Raw genomic sequence first — 22,890 nt, forward strand, 5'->3', positions numbered from 1 at the left:
AAATAATGGCTTACTAATCCATACTCTGTGGTATTTTACTAGAAGCAGGAGCTTTTTCTGCCCATCATCCCAGTGAAATATCTGTCTGCTTTTCTATCTTTTTTTAAATTTATAATTTATTTTTGTCCTTAATTATTTTGATGCTCAAAGTGACCCATATTTTGCCAGCGGGAGACGATTTAAGGTGGCTATTATATACTTGTGACAGGCTTACATAATTTTTTTTTTTTGAATATGTCCTTACTTTCTGGTATAACAAGATGTTCCAGGTCCATTTTCTACCACCCTGCTCCAGCCTGGAGCCTCCAAGGAACCAAGGATTATTTTAGTGGGAAATAATATTAAAGATATAATTTCTGGTCACTGTATGCTAATTTTTATTGTGGTATCTTCTAGGCCCTTTCAGCAGCCAGAGCTAGGAAAAAAATGCACACACACACACAGTTACATATATACCTACATACTCATACAAGTATATGCAGATACTGACATACAGACATATCCATGTACACAAGCACATGCATTATACACAGACATATTTTAGAAATCAGATGCTTGCACAATATCTTACACTTCTAACCCATCTCCAGAAATTTTTTTCTTGCCTTTCTCCATTTCATAGCTGGTGTGTCTTTTCTTCCACAGTGAAAACTCTAGCTCCCAACATTAACACATTTGCTCAATCCTATAACATATTTAAAATGGTTTCAGAATTGCTTCATCCATAATTTTTAACCAGGTAACTCTGACATTAGATTCATTGTTTTTCAGGTACATCCAATAAAGAGCTGATCTTAAAAAAAGGAGGTTATAAAGTCTAAAAAAAGAAAGGCATTTGAAAGGTATAGGTGAGAGGAAGCCAGTCCATAAATGCTGACCTTTCGTCAAGTAGTGATTTTTCTGCTTTCCTGTGGGAGCATTAAGGAGGGAGAGATCTCATAGATTACCACTCATGCCATGACCTAGAGCTTCCGCCCAATATTTCTGCCAATTATGGAGACTTCCTTATGGTCTTAATAATGTGCTTACCTGTTTTCTTATGCTAGGTTGACAGTTTGTTCACTTCCCTTGGCCTTGACCTTGGCTTTGACATCCACAGGAGGCAGGCAGGTTGTCAATACTATATCAGAATAGTGCAAAAACCGTCTGGCAGCTAGAATCTGGGACAACTACGGCAGCTCCCGCAGATTTGTATTTTCTATGTGATTATTCAGCTGGCTCCCCCATCCTCAAATGTTAGAATGCATCCTAATGCCTGAGGGCTAATACATGTAATTATAGAGGCGTGGTTTGTGCTATTCCCATCCCATCTGCAACAGCTTGAGTACCAATGCATTAGTCATTTGGAGTTACAAACCCTGACCTACTGGATACCCAAAGGGCTAAAAGGCTAGGGGTGGACAGCTTGGAAGGAAACCATCATTGTTTCTAACCTTGGGTGATTAAAACAGCCCAAATGATGCATCTCATATTTAAAAAAGTAAAGAAAAAAAATTGGAAGATTCCACTTTTAGGTGTTTCCATGAGACCCATTATTTTTAGCTGTGTTTACATTTTTTACATTTATAAATTTAGGGAGCAGTATAAGTGTACCAATATAGCATAGCAAATTAATAGTTTCTAAAAAGGATGCAAAAAAACACATATGAAAATGTATATTGGAAAAATACCCTTTAGTTAAAATTTTCTTACTAATAATAGAATACATTGATGTTCATCATTGATGTTCACTCCTAATTAATAATTAGGAGTAAGACAAGTAAAAAAAGATTCAGAAGAACTGAGTTTGTGTCCCTTTTGTTTCTTTCTGGACGTAGCTCTCACTTAGTTAACTTTATAATTTGGGCAACTTGGTATTCTAAACAAATGAGGTAGTATATATGAAAACAGGTTAGAAAGATCTTTGTCATTGAATTTTTTTTTTTAAATTTATTTATTGGGGTGACAATTGTTAATGAAATTACATAATTTCAGGTGTACAATTCTGTATTACATCATCTACAAATCCCATTGTGTGTTCACCACCCAGAGTCAAGTTTTTGAAATTTTTACAATCTATTTAACAAAGCAAGAACATTGACTGAGAAGAAGAAGGAGAAGAAGGAGAAGGAAAAGGAGAAGAAGGAGAAGGAGAAGGAGAAGGAGAAGGAGAAGGAGAAGGAGAAGGAGAAGGAGAAGGAGAAGGAGAAGGAGAAGGAGAAGGAGAAGGAGAAGAGAAATGATGAATGGAAGTTTCCAAAAAGGCCTCAACTCGTGCTCCTAACATTGAGGAGAAGCTCCCAGAATATTTTCCCAATAGTAACATTATACCTGAATGCTATCCTAACCCTCTGTCCTTCACAATCATAACCTCAGTAATGTTATGAAAATGGAGAAAATTGGTCTGAAGGAACTGAATGAAAAAATGAGGAAGACAGGAAGGAAGGAAAGGAGAAAGGGAGGGAAGGAGAAATAGAGGGAGAAAAAGAGAGACAAGAAGATAGATGGAGAGGACAGAATAAAACCAACAAAACCATAAAAACGGAATAGGAAAAATGAAGTAGGTCTACTTATTTATTTTGTACTCAGCAAGGATTTTCTTCTAAAGAAATGTCACAAGTAATTAGCAACAAAATCACCTGTCCTGAGCCCTCTTACACCCCTCCCCCCACATACCTCCTCTTTTTGGAATTTCTTCTTGGTAATTAACAAACTCATTCTTCCAGTTGTACAGTTGGGAGACCTTGGGGTCATCCTTGCCTCCTCTTTCTCTTATATCACACATCTGCAAATTCTGTTTGCTCTACATTAAAAGCAGATGTCTAGAATCCTATCATTTCTTTTTACCTCTACAAGTATTACTCGGGTATAAAATTACTGTTATTATATGCCTGTATTGGTGCTTTAGTTTCCAAAAAGATTTCATGCTTCCATCCCTGCCATACATCAGTCAAAGTCTCAATGAAGTAGCAGGAGACATTCTTTTAGAAACAGTATGCCACTCTTTTGCTTATAAAAATCTCCTGGCTTCTTGTCTCAGAGTGAAAATCAAAGACTTTACTACAGGTTCTATTTCTTCAACTTCTCCACATTACAACTACCTTTCTGAACTCAACTGCAACCATTCTTCTCTTCCCCCTTGTTCACTCTGTTTAGCAGTTTCTCAGTCATACCAAATATGTTCTTGCTGCAGGACCTTTGGCAGTTATCAGTCTATACCTTCTCTCTGAAAAATCTTCTTAATTTTTCTCAGTTAACTTTATTTCAGTGAAGTCTCCCTGGATCATCTATTCATCAACATCTAACATATACAGAGGGTGCCAAAAAATTGTATCCACATTTTAAGAAAGGAAAACTGTATTGAAATTGCAGTACTCAATATATACCGATAACAAAAGATAAATACAAGTCACATGTGATTTCTGCAATGACAAGAGGTGCTCAGAGTGGTTACCATCAGGGTCCAGACATGTCTGATTACATCAAACTACTGCTTGAGCAACATTGACCAAAGTGTCCACTTATGTACATTGTTTTGGCACGCCCGGTATATTTTTTACTTATTTACTTGTTCATTATCTGCTTCCCTCCACTAGAAAATATGAACTTTATGAGAGCAGAACTTTGCCAGTCTTATTAATTCTTCAATGCCCAGGATCTAGAAATGGTTATAGATTCAAGACATAGATAGCACATGATAGGTGCTCAGTGATTCGTCATTGAGTGAGTTAATCAATGATTGGAACCGAAAAGGCTGGACAGAGGTAACATTGCAAAGGAAGCTTGGTTTATTCTTGCTCTCCCTTGATTCCCTTTTCACTTTCTTTCCCCTCTCCTCAGAGGCTGGCAGCAGTGTGATAGAAAGAACATGGTCAGAAAGATTTGTGATTGATTCTTGGTCTTATGAAATTGGACAAGTGCCTTATCTTTCTGAGACTAGCTGGTTGTCTTCTGCAAAATGGGAATAAGTTTACCCTTTAGAATTGTTTTAAAATTTAATTAATATTAAGAATATAAATTGTCTAGTGCAGGTTTTGGCACATTAAGGCATTCAATTAATCCTATTTTCTCTTCCAGAATCACTTCTTTTTTACTTAATGCTACTCAAGAGTCCACATTGGACTTTATTGATAGGTTGAAATAAATACATAAAACAAATTAGAAATAGAGTAAAAGGATTCTAGGTGGTGAACACACAAATGCAATATATAGATGATGTATTATAGAATTGTACACTTGAAACCTGTATAATTTTACTAACCAATGTTACCCCAATAAATAGAGTAAACTGTTATCTAGTGTATAGATAAATAAATGTACTGGAATATAGTTTTGGTAAATCATAGGCTTGAAACAAAATCAATTGTAGCCATGATATTTTAGAGTTAACTATACAGCAAACTACACTGTGATGTCGCCTTTCTATCACTGGTTTTAAATAGTAGATATAATGGCTCTTAGGCCTTATAAATTTAGGGTTTTTTTCACTATGAAATTCTTACCTTCTGCTAAGCCACATAATTCTTCCCCATGCCCTGAGGAAAATTTATTAAGTAACAGTTCTTGTGAAGGTAACTGTATTCTATCCTCAGGAAAGCTATTTTGGGGTAAGAAAGTGCATTGCCAAGATGTCCAGTAAAAATTTGTTCCTGTAATTTTATGTGGGACAAGCATTCAGTGCCTAGGTCACATTAGGATTTATTTTAAACTCTCAGAATGACTGGGGGGGTGGAATTTTGACATATCAATGTACACTTAAATAAGATAAACATTACCAGGGAAAACTTCAGCAATACTTTATATTTGTGAATGTAATATTTGGAAACGTCTTAATGTAGCTTTAAAATAAATCCTGTCTTTACATTTGTCATTATCAGTAAGTGAGTTGCTATAATTGTTTTTAAATTTCAATAAAACTGCCTATCTGAGTGTTTAGAATTTGTGGCAGCACAGACAAGAAAGAGAGAGAACAGTAAAGAATTATTAGAGAGAATTACTTTGTAATTGTATTCAGAGTGATATTGTGAGATACAGCCTTAGATAAAACATGAGTCCTTTGTTTATAAGCTTCTCTTTCCATTGATCTTCTCTCTACGTTGGATAAATGTACAACTCAATGGAAAGGGATGAGATTTGAGCCAAGTAGGTTCTTTAACTTACTGCTTAAAGCCTGTTATCATCCATTACATGATTTATAAGGCAGTGTCCCAAGTGTTATGTTGAGTTTTCACAAAAGACAAAGAGTGTTTTACTTTACATTAAAAAGTCCATCGTAAGCTGTTTTTGTAAACAATATGTGGCATAAATCCCTATTAAAAATCAGGAATTTAATTGTATTAATTGGGTTATCCTCATCTGGTTAATAAATGATTTCTTAACAGTGATTCAGTATACAATCTTAACTCCTTAAGACTGGGGCAGTTTGATATTTTGTTACTCATACAGAAGCTGCAAAAAAGATATTGACATATGGTATAGTATTTATATTTGCAATCTTTCCCACATTTTTTAATTGATTGTAATATCTCAAAAATTCCTAAAGTGAAGATGAATACGCACATTTACTTCTAAGTTAGAGAAGCCACCTTTGAGATACATAGGTAAAGATGACCCGATCGCTGGGCTAGCAATAAAAAAAATCTAGGAGATAGTCCTAGATACCATTAATCCAGAGTTCCATTACTCTAGGACAAATAATTTAAACTTATTATAACTTACTACATACAGAAGTTGCCCCAGATCAGTGACACTCAAGTTTTGATGTCTGGAGCCCTGAAATTCAGAGGCACAGCAGGGCTGCCTCAGGACACTGGGGCTTTGGGCTTCCTTCTTTAATCAAAGCAACCTTAATTTTGTTTACTTATAGATCAGGACTCTATATGAAATTTACTTAAACAATAGATTCTACTTTTAAAAAGCAAAGTTATGAAACCACATACGTGATTCTCTCTCTGGTGCTTCTCTGGTTATCTTATTTGTCAAAGATCGCAGAGGAAGCAGTGCTAGGTAAAAAAATAAAATCCTTATATCAGCACAAAGAGTCAAGATTTTCTGTTGTGCATTAAGAATTGTAAAACTAAGCTTTTTTTTTTTTTAATGAAAAAGTTATAGTGGTTCATTTTAGCAATGAGCAGAATCAGGGCCAGACAACTTTTTATGTCTTAATCTTATTTTCATTTTTAGTCAGATTTCAGGCGTGCACTAAAGCCCCACACCAAAGGCTACTTTCTCTTAAAATAAGCTCTCATTAAAAAAAAGAAAAATCTTGGATTCAGGGTGCAGGAGGTATCCAAGGTTAACCTGAAACATCCTGTCACACGGAAAGTAAGCAAGCACATGATCAAAGACTGTTGAAGGCACAGCAAAAAGACTTCAGAGCCATTCTGAAGAAGAGTTCACTAGCCAGTGGTGGAATGACTTGATCTACAGGAAATAATAATACTAATTACAATGGAATGAGACATAGCAAATACTTTTAAATCTATGAACTCATAATCATATCACCCCCCTTTGAAAAAAAAACATCCTTGTTGATCAATTTTAGAGGATGATAGTGAACCAACTTATTATTCGATGACAGTAAATAAAGGGAAAATAATTACTGATTCTCCCCCCACATAGGACCACCCCTTGGTGTAACAGTGGTCATTGAGGAAATTTATTTCTTTTAAATACTCCAGCCTGTTAATAAAATAAGATATTCTAAATTTAAAACATCAGAATTTTCAATATCTATTGAAGTAATGGATCAAAGAAATGGTCATCAATGGCTGCTAACAATCACACACAAAAAAGAAAGAAATAGACAGATATTATGCACTTGTGATAAAAGTATATATCAATCTATGAATTAGCCTTGCCAGGAAATTAAACATAAATCAGTCTTCTGAACAAGCCCTTATATCTATAGGGGTACAAATTTACAGGAAACATAGGAGACAGAAAAACATGATAAATGATGTGTGGCTATCCGATGAGCAAAATTCAGACAATAGGTAACTTTATACAACAACTCTATACAAGTGTCTTAAAAAGATAAATTGTGAGTGAGAGAAAGAGAGAATTCTATACATTAAGAGCCTCAAAGGACATGTCAACTACTTAGACCCTATCAACCTTATTTCAATCATGATTCAAAAAGCATTAAAAGGCAACTGAATAAATTTGAATACTGACTGGGTATTTTGGGATATTAAAGAGTCAGTGTTAAAATTTTACATGAGAAAAAAGTATTGTAATTATGTTTAATAAAAATAATAATTTTTCTTTTAAAGATTCATAATGAAATACGAATGATATAATTTGATGTCTGGAATTTTATTCAAATAGTCTTGGTTAGGAGAATGAAGAGGAATATGAATGAAACACAATTGCCAATAAATTGACAATTGTTGAAACTGGCTGATGCCGGATATGTGGGGATACTCGTATATCACACATTTTTCTATGCCTTTGAATATGTTTGAAATTTACTATAATATAAATTTAAGAGACAGTATTAAAACTTAAAGGAAGGCTTTATTCTTAAATTAAAATTCTAATTCTGATGATATCTTCAATTTTAACATCAGTACAAAGTCTCCACATGTAAGTGAGTTTTAGAAGGACAGTCAGGCTATCCTCAAACTGTGAGATAAGTTGCTACAACCACATACAAGACACACAAAGATATCTTCAGTCTGTTAGTGGACTGTTCCTTTCAACATTGTCTCTGTTACTATGGATATCTCAGACACTTACCTTCTATTTGCAAAAGCAGAGCTTATGATTGCCTGGGAAGAACTGGATGGAGGTAGTGAGAAGATGGCAGTGAGATGAAGGTGGTCATGCGACCAAGGCTGTCACTTCATCTCAAGAGCAGGAAGTCATCCTATTTCTGGATCATACAAAGGCTGATGTACATGAAGTTGTCCATGGCCCCTACAGGGAGGAATTAACATGGCCTCTCAGTCTGCATATGCTACTGCTTTCTCGCATATGCTAAGGATAGTCTGTAGCACTGGATATATATGTATATGTATCATTTTTGTCCTTTGTACTGATCCCTTAAACTACTTGGCAGTCCCCAGAGGCTTGCCTTCTTTTTACTGAGTCACCCCATATCAGAATCCTGTTCTCCAATTCTCATTCTCCCCTAAGATAACCATCAGCTGAAATCTCTGCCCACAACCTACATTGACACTCTTAGATGACAGAGGAAAAGGGGGAGGTATTTGTCCTCAATTCCCCTTTATATTCTGTCAGCATGGCCCCAACTCTGTGCCTAACTTTTCTTGCATATTTTGTTTGATTCTTCAAAGACTGATTTGGAATTTAAAAAACTGAATATGAGTTTTTCCTTGTTTTATTTTCTTCTCATTCATTTGTAATAATCCTACTTCTCTTTGGAACAATGTAGTTAGTCCTTCTCTTTGGAGAAATCCTACTTTCTTTAGAAAATTGGAGAGAAGAAAATAATGAAGATTTATATTTCAAAATAATCTCTAGCCATAACAGAGGCAACCCAAAGAGAGTGTATTCCAGGTCAGAAAGCAGGATTAATAAACAGGATTTACTTGTAGCCTATGGATTTTTATTTGGTTGTGTAACAAACAGCTGCTTTGCTGTGGTCCAGGAGTGTTAGATAAATAATGCATGATCCTTGTCCCTGCAATCTGGCAGTCCATGATACTTTAGATACCATGCAAAACATGCGCCTTAAGTAGAAATGGCAGTTCTTATAAGCAGTGCTTTAACTCAGCTTCATGAAAAGCCTGTTGGAGTGAGGACATTGAATCTGTGTCTTAGAAGACGAGGAAGATTTAGTCAAATTTAGAAAAGTGAAAGGGCACTTCACATGGAGGGAATGGCAAGAAAAAGCATATTGGACCAAAGTAGGAGGCTCCACCAGTAACTAAGAGCAACTTTGGTTTATTGGAACTCAAAATCTGAGCCAGGAACAAGGGGGCTGTGACCAAGAATGGTTGGGAGCAGGAGAGAAACATGGCCTGATTTGTTTTTCAGGTAATTTTCTCTTGGCACAGGTGTTTTTGAACCGGAACAGGGCTAAGTAGAGATGGAGAGAGGATATAGTTTTGAGGAAGAAATTTGATAGGCAGTAATCCAGTAAGGGTCTTGGAATTCTGGAGGCTCTCGTCTTTGCCCGCCACATCACTACTGGCAGGAATGAATGAGAGGCCTTAAATTTTCTCTTGCTCCTGGCAAGAAATTCTCCCTCTTCTTTTCTCTTCCCAGCACTCGCAGACTTACAGTCATTATTTGTGTTTACACCATCAATAAAATTATCATCACACCCTTCATCCCCATTTCCATCACTTATCACAAGAAGCCCAAGGACTAGTAGGTCATTCTTCATCCCTAGATTCTAATATCCATCAGCTTTTAGAGAAGCCAGACACTCTTCCTTCTGGCTCCCCCATACACTTTCCCCAAATTAATTGTTCCTCAAAGCATTTCTAACATACTGTACATTTTGCTTACTCATGTGATAGTCCTGCTCCCTAACCACTCCCCCACCCCCACCCCCCACCAATGTACACACTAGAATATAAGCTCTATGATGGTATCAATTTTTATCCATTAGCTCGTGGCTAGTTCCCCAGTGTTTAAAAGAGTATCTGGCACAATAAACATCTGTTAAACAAGTAAGTTTAAAAGTAAAAGTAATAACAGGGCTTATCTATCAATTGTACTTGGAGGGTAAGGGAAAAAGAGCAGTTGAGACTGATTTTAGGTTTTTGGCATACATGATCTGATATCATACAATAATTATAAATATTTGCTAAAATCAGAGATAGTTTCCTTCTATATGCTGTACTAATATGAGTGTTTGTTTGTTTTTAAGTTTGGTCACAACGCTTTTCCATGGGATTTTGCAAGCAGTGAAATTTATTCGTTGCAACCAGTGAAAATTATTTTCAGGTAGAGCTTCACAGAGATTTAAGCATGACTATTTTCAGTAAAATTGTCAACAGAAACAATTTTCTAATCTCATTTCCCAAGAATGTGGAAAATCATTAATTGTATGTTACGTATCAGGGGGCTTCAGGCTATGGAGATAAGTGCTGTCCTGGAACATCGCATCGGGGAAATAAGAAAGAAAATGAAGAGAGAAAAGAGGTTTGAAGTTCAGAGGAGAAAGGTGAAGAGATCATTTTCTTTTTTTGGACTCTTTACATATATTTCATACACCGTCTCAAAAGGAAAGCGTCATTTCTGTGGAGTAGGTTCTGAAAGCCTCATTGTACAAAAAGAAGAACATGATCATCATGTTTAGATTGCCAGCCCTCCTCTGCTTTCCGGCATTTACAAAATTCTACTAAATTTGGCTTGGAAACAACACACATACTACAAGGACGCTGTTGTTTTGTGAGTATTTAGGGAAGGAGGAGAGAAAGCAAGAATGCATTGTGGGGGTGCAGATAAAGAGCAGAGTTCTTAGTGTGCAGCCAGGACTCAGAAAGATCCCGAGATTCAGAAAAGGAGTGGGAGAAATACAGCAACACACAAGATAACCTCAGTTAAACAAAGTGTAAAGACTAAGAGTTTCTACTACTATGTTCCATGCTCAAATATTTTAAAAAATTATTTCGTATTAGGATACATACCTCTTATTCAGTGGCATCAGTGGATTTATTCACAGCCTAAAATCAAGCAATGAAAAACAAAAAATTCAAAAAGCACTTTTCCACTGAAGAAAACTAGTGGATAAATTACATAGATACATTGTTTAGGAAAATGGAATGATGCCATTGAGAAGTCCAGTGAAGACATTGTTGATGCCATTCTTTTGTTACAGCGTAAGTTTAAAAGACTGACCTACTTGGTATTCATTTCTGGCATAGCATGCCTAACCTTATTTTATTTTTTAAGTTCTAAACAAATGACTTGGCCAATGAACTTTTGGAACATAAGCATTGCTACATATGAATTGGACTATATTATGAGTTTGCATTGAAGGCACTGAATATCTGTGTACACCTGGAAACCAGTTATTGTACTGTACCAACCCAACTCTGTTCTTGCAGAAGTAGAAAATGATTCAATTCTGTGTCTGTTACTTTGTGGGATTTGCAACAATTAAATAGACCCTGAATTTTGTTTCTAACATCTGATGATTGAAGATTAAATAAGATAACATATAAAAGCTCAGTGGCTGGGATATGGGGGGGGGCTTTCCATAATGATAGTTGTTTTTGCCTTTAACCTGTTAATTGGGAGGCAAAGGATGAGTGTGGATAAAAAGGAGAATAGAGAAAGGAAAAGTAGAAGAATGGAAGAACAAAAAATAAGTATTGTAGTGTTATGATAATACTTTATGTGAAGAAATCATTCAATTTCATCAGAAACAACCACATAATTAAAATATTTGAGTGATTTAATAGGTCATGAGATGAAAAAATCATGCACCGGATGAAATGTGTCAGTTAAGTGCCATTGTGTTTCAGAGATGACTAAGTTTATAACATTTCAATGTGGATCAAACTCCACATGTGGAAATAATCTTGTATTTTTATTACTTTGTGGAAAAAGAATATGCTTTAAACTAGAGTGTTACTAGAAATGAATCAATTACACTGTTGATATTTACATGAAAATACTCTTAAAAGTAAGAAACAGGGTAGGAGTTTGTTTTCAACTATATTTTGCTATCAGAGTTTACATCAATACTAGCTTACATTTTTCAGGATGGCTTATATCTGCAAAATTCCAACTATTCGATTATCTCTCCATAATTAAATATGTGCCATGACTTATGGATCAAGTATTCCTAAAAATGTACAAATGAAGTTTATTTTCCTTTGCATTGATCATTTATTAAAATAATTAAATTACACATTCAGCACTTGGCTTTCAGAATTGGTTTGGTAGGTAAGATGAAGGTTTTTTAAAAAAATATTTAAGCCCTAAATAATTTCTGATATTATAGATTTTTTCTTTTAGTAAAAAAAAAAATCCCTGAAAAGATTATAAATCTACTGTGAGATCTTCAAGGTATATGAGAAAAATATCCCACAGAATATTAATTTGGCACAGATTATCCTATAGAAGAAATATTGTAAATGTAAGCAATACTTTAATAATCTGAATTTTGTTACTTTGCTAAGTAGCTCTAAGGATATAGCAGATTTAATCTCAGTATCTTCCTCTGGCTTGTAATTTATTAAACATGTTGCCTAGTCAACACATAATTAAAAACTTTAGCTTCCTTTACTAGGTCAGACAGGTTTGTAGTAAATATACACAGTGTGCATAGTGTATTCAATAAAATTTACATTTTTACATTTTGCTCAGGATTTCCATTTAGTGGGCTGTACTTGCCAGGCATGAGAAAAATTGGATTGTTGTTGCTCCTCATGTCTCCCCAGCATTTTCATTGTCTGGAACCTCTAGTTATACCAAGTCTAGAATTTATTAAATACAAAGGGAATGAGTAGAATGCTTTACAATTTTAGAGACAGCAATTCTTTGAGACGTGCCAGACACAACAGATATCACAGCAAAGGAAGGCTTCAGCAGTCGAAGGAAGCTTTGGGGAAAGTCTGATAAATACAAAACTATGATTTGCAATAACCATTTTCTTTGTGATTGTTATATGAAGCTCAAAGCATCTAAAATATTATTATTATTGTTGTTGTTTTAATGAATGGGAGGTGAGAAATGGAAACGATTAGTTTTCTGTGATCTAGGAGTAGTGTCCTGTGGTACAAGTAGAAGTATATACCATAAAGTAGCTTGATTTCTAAAGAACAGAAATGAATTCAATACTATAGGAGTGTTCAAATGAGCTTTATAAAAAGTCCTCTTTCCTTTTCATATGTACTTCATTATTTTCCCTATGAAGTAATGACGAACTTATTAGAAATGGTCAGAGGACAAGAGTGCAGGTAAAAGCAGACAATTTCATTCTGCAGTCAACATTTCATCTAGAAGAGAAAGGACAAATACGTGTTATAGTGTTTGATACCTATAACCAAGTCTTCCTAGTGTGTTATTAAAAAAAAAAAAAAAAGGTATTTGAAGCCTCATCTGGGTTCAGTGAAGCATAATGTCACGATCCAAAGACATGGGTGAAATGAGTGACTTCTTTTTTAAGTTTGTTTGTTTGTTAAATATTTGTCACTCCTGACCCAGAACATTGCTAATACTTAATGAATGTTAAAAATCTTATGGGACAATCAGAATTTATTATTAATAGCTTGCTACTTTATCCAAATACAGGGCTTGGAAAAAAAATCAGTTTTTAGAATTTCTGGTTATATTGCTAACTACTGATTCTCATGTGATCTAAAGAGTGTGATTTTGGTGATGTGATAGAAGGGTGAAATGAAAAACCAAGAGTGTATTGATAAAGAAAAAAAATGATCTATTCTACTTATGCTCTGGAATTTTCCTCCCTTTCCTCTCTTCTGTCTCCTACCCTCCTCACCTTCTTTGATCTCTCTTCCTTTCTGAACGCTATTATTTTAAAATGTTCTAATCTTTGAAGCAGCTAAATTTGAGTTGATGTATGCAATATGTCAGTTCCAAGTTTATCAGCAAATACTCAGCAGGAAGCCACCCCTCAGAAGGGCACTTCGGGTTGCTGGCAGCCACTGTGCTTTGGAAAGCTGCCTTCCTTTTTCCTTGGTTAAATGGTGCCACTTGAAAAGACAAATGCCACTATCATTCCTGTTGAGTTGGGACACCTGTCTTCATCTGGCACACCATGATTTCATGAAAGCATAAATCAGCCTCACAAGATAAATATCTAAGTCAGCTGTTCCTACTTTTGTATCGAATCTAATGAAACAAATGCTTGTCACACATTGTTTCATTTTAAAATAAATAAACAAATACCAAGAAAAAGACTTGGAAGATATAGCACTTGGAATGAGAATAGATCATTTTAATCAGATGGCCTTCAGTCAGCTATGTAACATCCAGAAAATCAATTTGGCTAAAAGTAGCATAAAACCTGGTAAACATGTTAAATGTTGAAGGATTCAAGTTAGTATTATGAGAAGATATTAGGGTGGATGACTGTAAATAAATCATAGATGTATCCAATATTACAGGTATACTAAGGTAATATCTCCAATTGGTGGTGTTCATGATTCAGGACACAAAGGAATGTTGAAAATGCTTCTGTGTAACAAAGATTATGTCAGAACACAAACTGCAACAGATTACTTTGCAGATATGATGGCTTCTTTAAATTGGACCTAGAAAACAATATTCAGTATACTAACAGCAGCATACCATCTACTAGGGGCTATAATGATTTACTCCAGCAGGGAGACCACAAGTGAAACAGCAGCTGGAATTAGAAACACCGTACCTGGTTAAGCGACAGTGACTACCTGATGTTCTCTAAGAACGATTCTTTTTCTGCACTGGACAAACTAGAGAGAAAAATTGGGATATTCTAGGAATCGACAACCCTGAACTTTTCAAGTCTTAATAGTGGCAACGTTTCTTATGACTCGACAAAGAATAATAGCACTTTTCTGATTAAATTTTTTGACTAGGAGAAGGAATTCTAGGGTCTAGTCTTGACCCTTCCTACCAGAATAGCTTATTCTTCTAGGTCAGGAGTCTACTGAGGTTCTCTGGTCTGTTGTCCAGGAGGTCTCGTTCTAGCCAACCATGTGGTCACAATACAAACTGAATGGATACTTTCAACAGAGAAAAGAGTTACTGAGAAATTGAAAATTAAAATTACTTTTTCGAGTATTTACACATTAACTGACAAATTCATGTTATATTGCTGGACTTATAGTTCTTTTTAGAAACCTTTCCCCAAAATACAATTATTTATAAAAACTTAAAAAAAAACGTATCTGCATATCTGTATAAAATTCTTATGTTGATTATATTACTCTTAAAAATAAATTAAGTAGAATAATAATTATTTTGGAAGGGTTTTTACCAATTTGATGTGTAAATATTTCCGCCTAAATATTTTCAACCGTATCAGGGTACCATTTTAAATTAATATATTATCAGCTAAAACTCTTCAGTGTTGTCTTGCCTTATGACTTATCCTTTGTGATTTTTGATGTTCTTACTATTTTGCCAAATTGTAGGTGATACAGCATTACAGAACCTCTCAGTTTCATTTCATTTGTTCTCAAGATCACATTCATAAGAAAATGTTGGCATGTTATTATTACTTTGACTTCAGCCAGTACAGCTTGGTGGTTCTATGCCACTTGCAGTGTGCAGCGTGGGCCGTGGTGCAGTGACCAGGACATCAAAAGGCTGTTAGCAGCAGCCTCGTTCTTCCACTTACTGGAAGCTTGAATATGTGAGGTGGTTATAGGCTCTCAGGTCCAAGCAAAGTTGTTTCATCAGTGGATGCCTTCATGCCCTTCATGCAAGGGAGGTGTGAGATGCATCACTTGTGAAAACATGCTGGGGGGAAAGATGTACATCATCTCTGGTCATCTGGCAGATTTCACCATGCCTCAGAGTAAGAACTCATTTTACTGTGCAACATGTTTCACTTCCTACTAGATGAGGCAGATGTACAAAACACTCACTAATTTATTTTACTGCGAATATTAATAACATGTTCCATACTTTATTGAAAAACGAAAAATTTAAGACAGTCTGAGTCTAAAACCACACTGGGGCAATGAGTGTGAACCACTGTCTTGGGCTAACAGGGACTTTGGGCAAAAGATAGAAACTGGCTAAATAATCATGGGCACGCTTCCACTGGCCCTACTGTTATATGGGCTTGTTTTAAACCTCCATTTACCACCTTCATCCTTAGAGGCAGATCCATGTTTAATGGGACCTGACTCTTACTCAATAAGAAGGGACTTCTTCAAGAAAAAGAAGATAAAAATACCTTATGTTTGCAAATTGAAAAAAAAGAAGAAGAAAGAAAAATAGTGACACACTGCTGGGATCCTCCCGGGCTTAGCAAGGTAAGGGTCTGAATTTTGTCAAGATCATAGTCTTTCTACTTGTGATCCCTTTATGACCATGAACGTCGTGTTGACCAGTTGACCAGGAGTTATCAGAATCCCCAAGAACTGGGTTTGTTTGGAAATGGTGGACACAAGTAAAGAAATGAGGTCAGTGAAGACAAACTAGAGAATTAAGAGAAGAGCCATTTTGTGAGTGAGCTAGCTCTAAAATCCAGGGGATCACACCCCAAACTATCTGTTAGCTCTATATTTTAGTCCTTTCCAAAATGTATGCATTATCCTTTCTCTACAAATTGCTCAGGGTCTATGGCTTGACTCTGTCTGGGAATTGCTTGTGAAGCCTAGACTCTCTGTTGTCTTGGCTTAAATCAGTTCTCTGTTCATCAGATCTGTAGCTGCTGTTATAACTAAGATTCATGCATACTGAAATTGTGAAAAGGAAGGACTGAAGTTCCCTCCTGTGACACGAGGACTCTGACCTCTGAGGAAGGTGCCCTCGTCAACCAGTGCTGGTATCCCTGAGAGAACATACTGGAAAGGCTATAGGATATAGAGAAGCTGCAAACTAGCACACACTCTGCTACTAGAAACACTGTCGGTGCCACGGTGAACAGACATTGTTGTGTGATGGTGACAGAAGTAAGAAAAAAAATAGGAAAAGCATGTTCCTTTTCCTCTTTCCAGGCCCTTTCAGAAGGGCCTAACAGTAACTCAGCTGGCAAAAGAGAAAAGTGGTTCGCAGATTCCCAGCTCCAAGTATAGAAGGGCCAGCTTATAGCTCAGAGACAGTGGCTTAATATTGAGTGTACTGTCAGTAGCAGACATACTATTTCATTGCTCTGGAACTAATGATCCTTTCCACATATCTCCTTTAATGCCTACCTTATAATAGGAAATCTACAGAGGAGTGAAGAATATAGGTCAAGCCTCTGCCTTTATGGAGTTTGGACGAGTATTCTAGTGGGGAAAGGCCAAAATTAGCAATTTTAACAAATAAAAAGAACATTTCAGACAGTGATAGGTGCTGTGAAAACAATAAAAGAGAGATTTCTTATGTTATTTATGTCATTTCATAGCAATTATTACCTGGTTCTCCAGAATCTTGCTCTCAATGGGTAATCAGCTCTGAGTGGCCACAGGTAAGCACTTCATTAGCTGTTTTGCCACTTCACCTGGTCCTGTGAGTGTCTCGATCCCCACATCTCCCTGATGGTCTATGTCTTAGTCTGTCCAGTCTGTTCAGGCTGCTATAACAAAATACAAACTTGGTGGTTGTGGAGACAAAGCCCCAAAAAGCAGTTTCCTGGCTCTCGGCCTCACATAGAAAGGTGCTGGCTCGGGTAGTAAATGGCCATCAACTGTGATCAGATGGCCAGCAGCTGTGGCTAGTTGGCCGTCAGCTGTAACCCGTAAGCCATTGGCCACTAATATAACTGCTGTGGCTACGCTAGCAGAAAGGAAAATGGGGGCTAGCAAGAAGATGGTGGCTGGCAAGCGCGGACTGCTGTTAGGCAGATTATGTAGATCCTGCTTCCTGTGTCTCCAACCCAGCCGCCAGCGAGAATATATTGGTTTGACTCCCCTATCTATGGCTCCGTGGGTGTTCCATTTTGGCCTTACCGTGTCCTGCGTTCTTGGGTGGGGAGCGGGACCAGAGACCCCACAGGCCGCCCCGCCAGACACCCCGCATGACAAATGGTGCAGCGAGCAGGGTCCCCTGCGTGACAGTGGTTTATAAACAATAGATATTTCTTTTTCATAGTTGGAAGCTAGGAGTTCAAGGTGAGGGGCTCAGGTTCTGGTGGTGAAGCCCCTCTTCTAGGTTGCAGACTGCTGACTTCTCAATGTTTTGAAATGAATTCCTCACATGGTGGAAGTGCTAGGGAATTCCACTAGGCCTCTCTTATAAAACATGAATCCCATTTATGGGCTTCACTTGCATTCACCTCTCAAGCTATTCACCTCTCAAAGGCCACTACCTAACCGAAATGATTACCTTGGGGGTTAGGCTTTCAACATATGAATTTTGGGGAGTGCAAACATATAAGCCACAATAGTTGGTATATTCACCCCACTTCCAGCACCCCCCATTTCTGGCACCAGTATCTGTATCAAGATATTTGGTTACAAGCCATAAAAAATTAACTTTAGCAAAAAGAAAATCCACAAGATTGAAAAGAAAACTGAAGAAATCAGCGTGGAGAGTACAGCAGCCAAGTATATCCAGGATATTTTGAGGCAGGAAGAGCTTAATAGTCTCATTCATTTGCCATTGCTGGAATACATAAGGAAAATCACACGTAATTTTTTCTGTCCTTGTGGCATTCTGCTCAGAATTCAAAATCCAAGAAGAGAAAGAGCTCAGATCATGTGTTTCTCCTGGAATGGTGAGAAAAGAAATTTGTTTCTTAGAAGCCCAGATTTCTCAGGGGAGGACTGAGAAGCTTAATGCAGTGTGCCACCAAGACACCTCAGACCTCATCATTGAAGGCTGTTAGGTATGCGAAATGGATGGCAATAAGTAAACAAACAAACAAACAAAAACACACACAAAAACACTCAAGTCAACTTTACCATTTAATTGTTGTTGCCTGTTAATCTAAATAAACTAGAATTGACTTAATGTTACTTGCTTGGGTTTAAATTCATATACACACACTTGAAAGAGTTATTACTATCTTCCTAATTAAGTAAAATATTTAAATGCTGAATTGCTATGCAATTTTGTCATCTTGGATTTTTCTTACACACCTATACTTATTAACATTTAATAGAACACTCATATATTCAATGATGTGAACAATAATAACACATTTTGCAGATCTTCACATAGAGAATTGTTTTCATGGTAGGCCTGATTTTGAGAGACGGGAAAGCCACTAAGGCCACTCAAATTTCCATATTTATCAGCTAATGAGTAAATTTGAGATTATCTTTAGAAATAATTCAACTTTTCTTTGTTCTTTTCCACTTCCCTTCTGAGCACATTTTTCTGGGATTCCCCAGTGGTTGTTGCCTTAGGGCTCACAAATAAAAGTCCATTCTTTATCTTGTGGCTATTTTAGTGGTTTAGATTCATGGTGCCTGGTTTCTTTCCTTAGAATGTGTTTCCTAAGGAGCTTCTCAGTCTTCACACAAGTGAGCTTTGGATGGCTTATTGACCAGTTTTCCAGTCACTGTTTACTAACACTCCCAATTTCTTAGCCCATCCAAAGTCAACCTACCACCACAGGAAAACGAAACATTTTTTTTTTCATTAATTCATGACCCATAGTTCCAATTATTTCAGCTGAACTCTAGGACCAGTACTCTAGTTGCCTAAACCTACTTGTAGCTCTGGTAAGCTGTGAATCTGTGAGTTTCTGAATCTTTAGATTGCCTTGGGAGCACTAATTCACCTTATCTCCAAGCTTTAATGTTCCCAAGCAGTTCGGTCAAGTAATGGGCCTACATCAGTAACTTCTATACCATTTAACCATCTCCAAGGCTGTTGATGAACAAGGGCCTTTCAATCATTTATTATGAGCTACAGACCAAAATATAATCAACTATTAACCTCATGAACTCCAACAATCAATTAATTCTATTAATACAATCTATTAATTCAATCAACATGCATGCCATAATAAATGGTCACTTTTATTTCTACTGAAAAGTTACATTTTTCAAGATAGTGTTCCTAATAAGCCTTTTCTTAACCAAATTCTAATTAGTGTCCATGTAATAATATACCAATATCTCTCCTTTTTTCTAGGAAAAAATAATGTAAAATCTAAAATTTAGGGTAATTTCTCTCTTGCATTAAGTCACTTAAATCATTTTCAATTTTAATACTGACTCCATAACTTATATGATTGGGCATGAAATGACCCTGGTTCAATAACACAACCTTTCAGTAGAAAATATAAATGAAGATAGAACATCGCCTTAAGCCTTTAGTTGCTTGTATTAAGAATAAGAATTGAAATAATTATATAATTAATGATACATCATTAGTTATCTTTTGTTGTAAATGTCTTACCCTGAAGGAGAATATATGCCTATTATTTCATTTAATCCAAAACAATTCATTGGATAAGACCATGTGCCAGTCATTGTTCTAGATGCTGGAGACACAGCAGTGAAAAAAGCCTTATGGACTTACATTCTAGTGAGGGAGACAGTCAACAAATAAAGAAGTAACATATTGAGCATGTCACTTGGTGTCAAACGCACAGGAGAAAAATAAAGCAGGGAAAAGAGGCAGGGAAAATTGCTTTTTATGTAAAATGATCAGACGGGCTTTACTGAAGAGATCACCTACACACCTGTTTCAAATGTGAGAGAAACACTGCAGGTAGAAGGAACATTTGTGAGTCCTGAAGTAGAAGTGTGCCTGGTGTGTTTAAAGAAGAGTGAGAAAATCTGTGTATCTGGAGCAGAATTTGGGGACGGGAGGTAGGCAAGGGGATCAGAGAGGTAATAGGGTTTAGGAGGCCACAGTCAAGACTGAGGTTTTTACTGAGAAAGTCATTCCCTGTAAGGATGGGGGTTAGAGTGACCTGGCCTGGCTTCTGGTATAAAAGACTCACTCTGGCTGTAGAGTTTGAGTTTAAATTATAAAGAGGTAAAGTAGTGAAAAGAGGTCAGATTCAGAATGCAGAAAAAATAGGAATTGTTGACAGATTAGATGTAATGTGGATGTAAAACAGAAATGAAGGATAAAACCATGTTTTTCTTTTATTGACTAGGTGGAATGTATATTACAATTATAGTTGATGTTTCACAAAGATTGTTAAAAAAAGAAATGGGTTAAGAAAATTTATAAAAATTAGTGTTGCTGAATAATATTCTTAGAGAACACATATTGAAATATGCATATGTATTCAGTTAATATTTTCACATATATGCATAACTAAAACTATATAATTTGGTGAATATTGATAGCAAAAAAAGATAAATAATGAATCTGTGAGTCCTTTGGTGTGGAAAACATTTTTTGACTCTGATAAAGGATTTTATTAGACATGTATTAGGAAGATTTGCTAGTCAAGATCCTGGCAAGGAAAGGGTGGCACACTCAGCAGGTTTAATTGAAGATATTTTAATGAAAGAAGATATGACAGAAATGTGTTAGAGTTTTAAAAAGACCCACAAATATGCTGAAGCAGTCACATAGGAACTAGGCACAGCAGGAAGGTATTACCACTCCTAAAATGGCAAGAGGGAGAAAATTATTACTAAACATGGCACAAGCTATAGCCATTGAGAAGGCTATAGGAGAAGTGGCCATAGCTGGCACTTAGTCATATTCAACAAATTGCTTTGGAATAAATGAACCAGGGTGAGGAAGGGAGGAAGTGGGACAAGGGGAATAAAACTTGATTCTTTTTCTTCCCCAGCCCTTTTATTGGTCTTGAGAGGCCAGAGTATATAGGATACCTGTTGATAATTCAGTCTATGGGGCACAGTAAAGGAAAAGAGGGGCAGAGATTGAATCTGGAAGGACAAGTCTGGAAGCACAGAATTTAAGGAAATTCTGAAAACCAAAACATACATGAGGGCAGCTCTCTGGAATTCCTGTAGGAGAAACTAGGGTTTGCATGTCTATATTGTTACCATGAAAAACTCAGCTCCAACTGCCTGCTTTTTCAGTCTGTGCTGAAGAGCTCAGATTCTGGAAGAATAAATTTTGTGACCCGGTTTGAGTTATATACTTGAGATAGGAGGAAGGAGTAGCAGGGTCCTATGATTAGAGCGCAGGTGGAGTTAGGTAAGGGCTCAAAGAAATGGATTATAGACAAAGAAAATCAATGTAAGTCTTCTTCCTGCAATTTAAAAATATTTATATACAATATTTTGCTCTTAACAAAAAGTAAAGGTAAGTTTCTCCAAATGGACACCAAATAGTTCAGAATATACAAGTGTTGTTTAATTCATTTCTCAATTACAGTGAGGTCAAATCTTTGTCCTTTTGTGGGACTCTATATCTTATTTTTTCTAGTTAAAACTTTATCCCAATTCCATGCGATTTATTTTAAAATTAAATCCTTTTGTTTTCAAAAATCTTAAGAAGAGGGGATCTGAATGGATCAGTGTAAAGTGATTATCACTGTTGAGGTGGGATGTGGGTTAACAAAACAAACAAAACCTTGAAATGTAGGGTTTTGTCAATTGTTAGGGACAATAAGAATTACAAAAATTAACTCCCTTTAACCCAATTTATGGTTTCTAATTGATTCAGAGGCAAAAGCAGTAATAATTTCATTATAATGGTATGCGACTTCATTTCCATATTCTCTCTGAAATTTCTTGCTAAAGAGGTGGAGAAAGTCAGCTCTGAGACTCAAAGTTAATCAATGACCTCTTTGTTGGTGACAGTACCCAACTCCTCTCAGACAATGAGTAGGAGGTTTGGCCTTGGAAGTTAAAGGTCAAGGGCGAACACAACTTTAAGAAGGAAAATAACATTCATCAGTTCAGTATTGGCAAATTATTAACCCCATTTTGTCTCATTCATTCATTGATTCATTTATTCATCTAGTGATGAGACATTTAATAATTTTCAATGCCAAGAAAATTGTGAGTTTGAAAAAAATATATATATACTGCTTACTAAAATAAGAAGTGTATCATTTTAGTTAGGAGCACAGGCAGTATTGGAATCAGATAAATTAGGATTAAGAGGTAGTTCCACCACATAAAACCTACGTCACTTTTTTTATGTTAATAAGCTTTTGATCCTAGAGTGTAAAATGAAGACAATATTTGCCCTCCAAAGTTAAAGTGAGGTATCTGTGGAGCACATAGCACAGGGCTCAGCACAGAGTAAGCCAATATCATCATTAGATGTCATAGAACTAACATTGCTCACATAAAAGGGTAATGATGTAAATCAATAACCGTAATTCACTGCAATTATCCCTATAGTAGTGAATGACATGGTGCTATACAAGATGAATGAATAGTCAAAAATTTACCCAAATAAACAAATCAATACTTCCAGTACTGT

The sequence above is a fragment of the Rhinolophus hipposideros genome (assembly GCF_964194185.1).
Source record: "Rhinolophus hipposideros genome assembly, chromosome: 7".
NCBI classification, from domain to species: Eukaryota; Metazoa; Chordata; class Mammalia; order Chiroptera; family Rhinolophidae; genus Rhinolophus; species Rhinolophus hipposideros.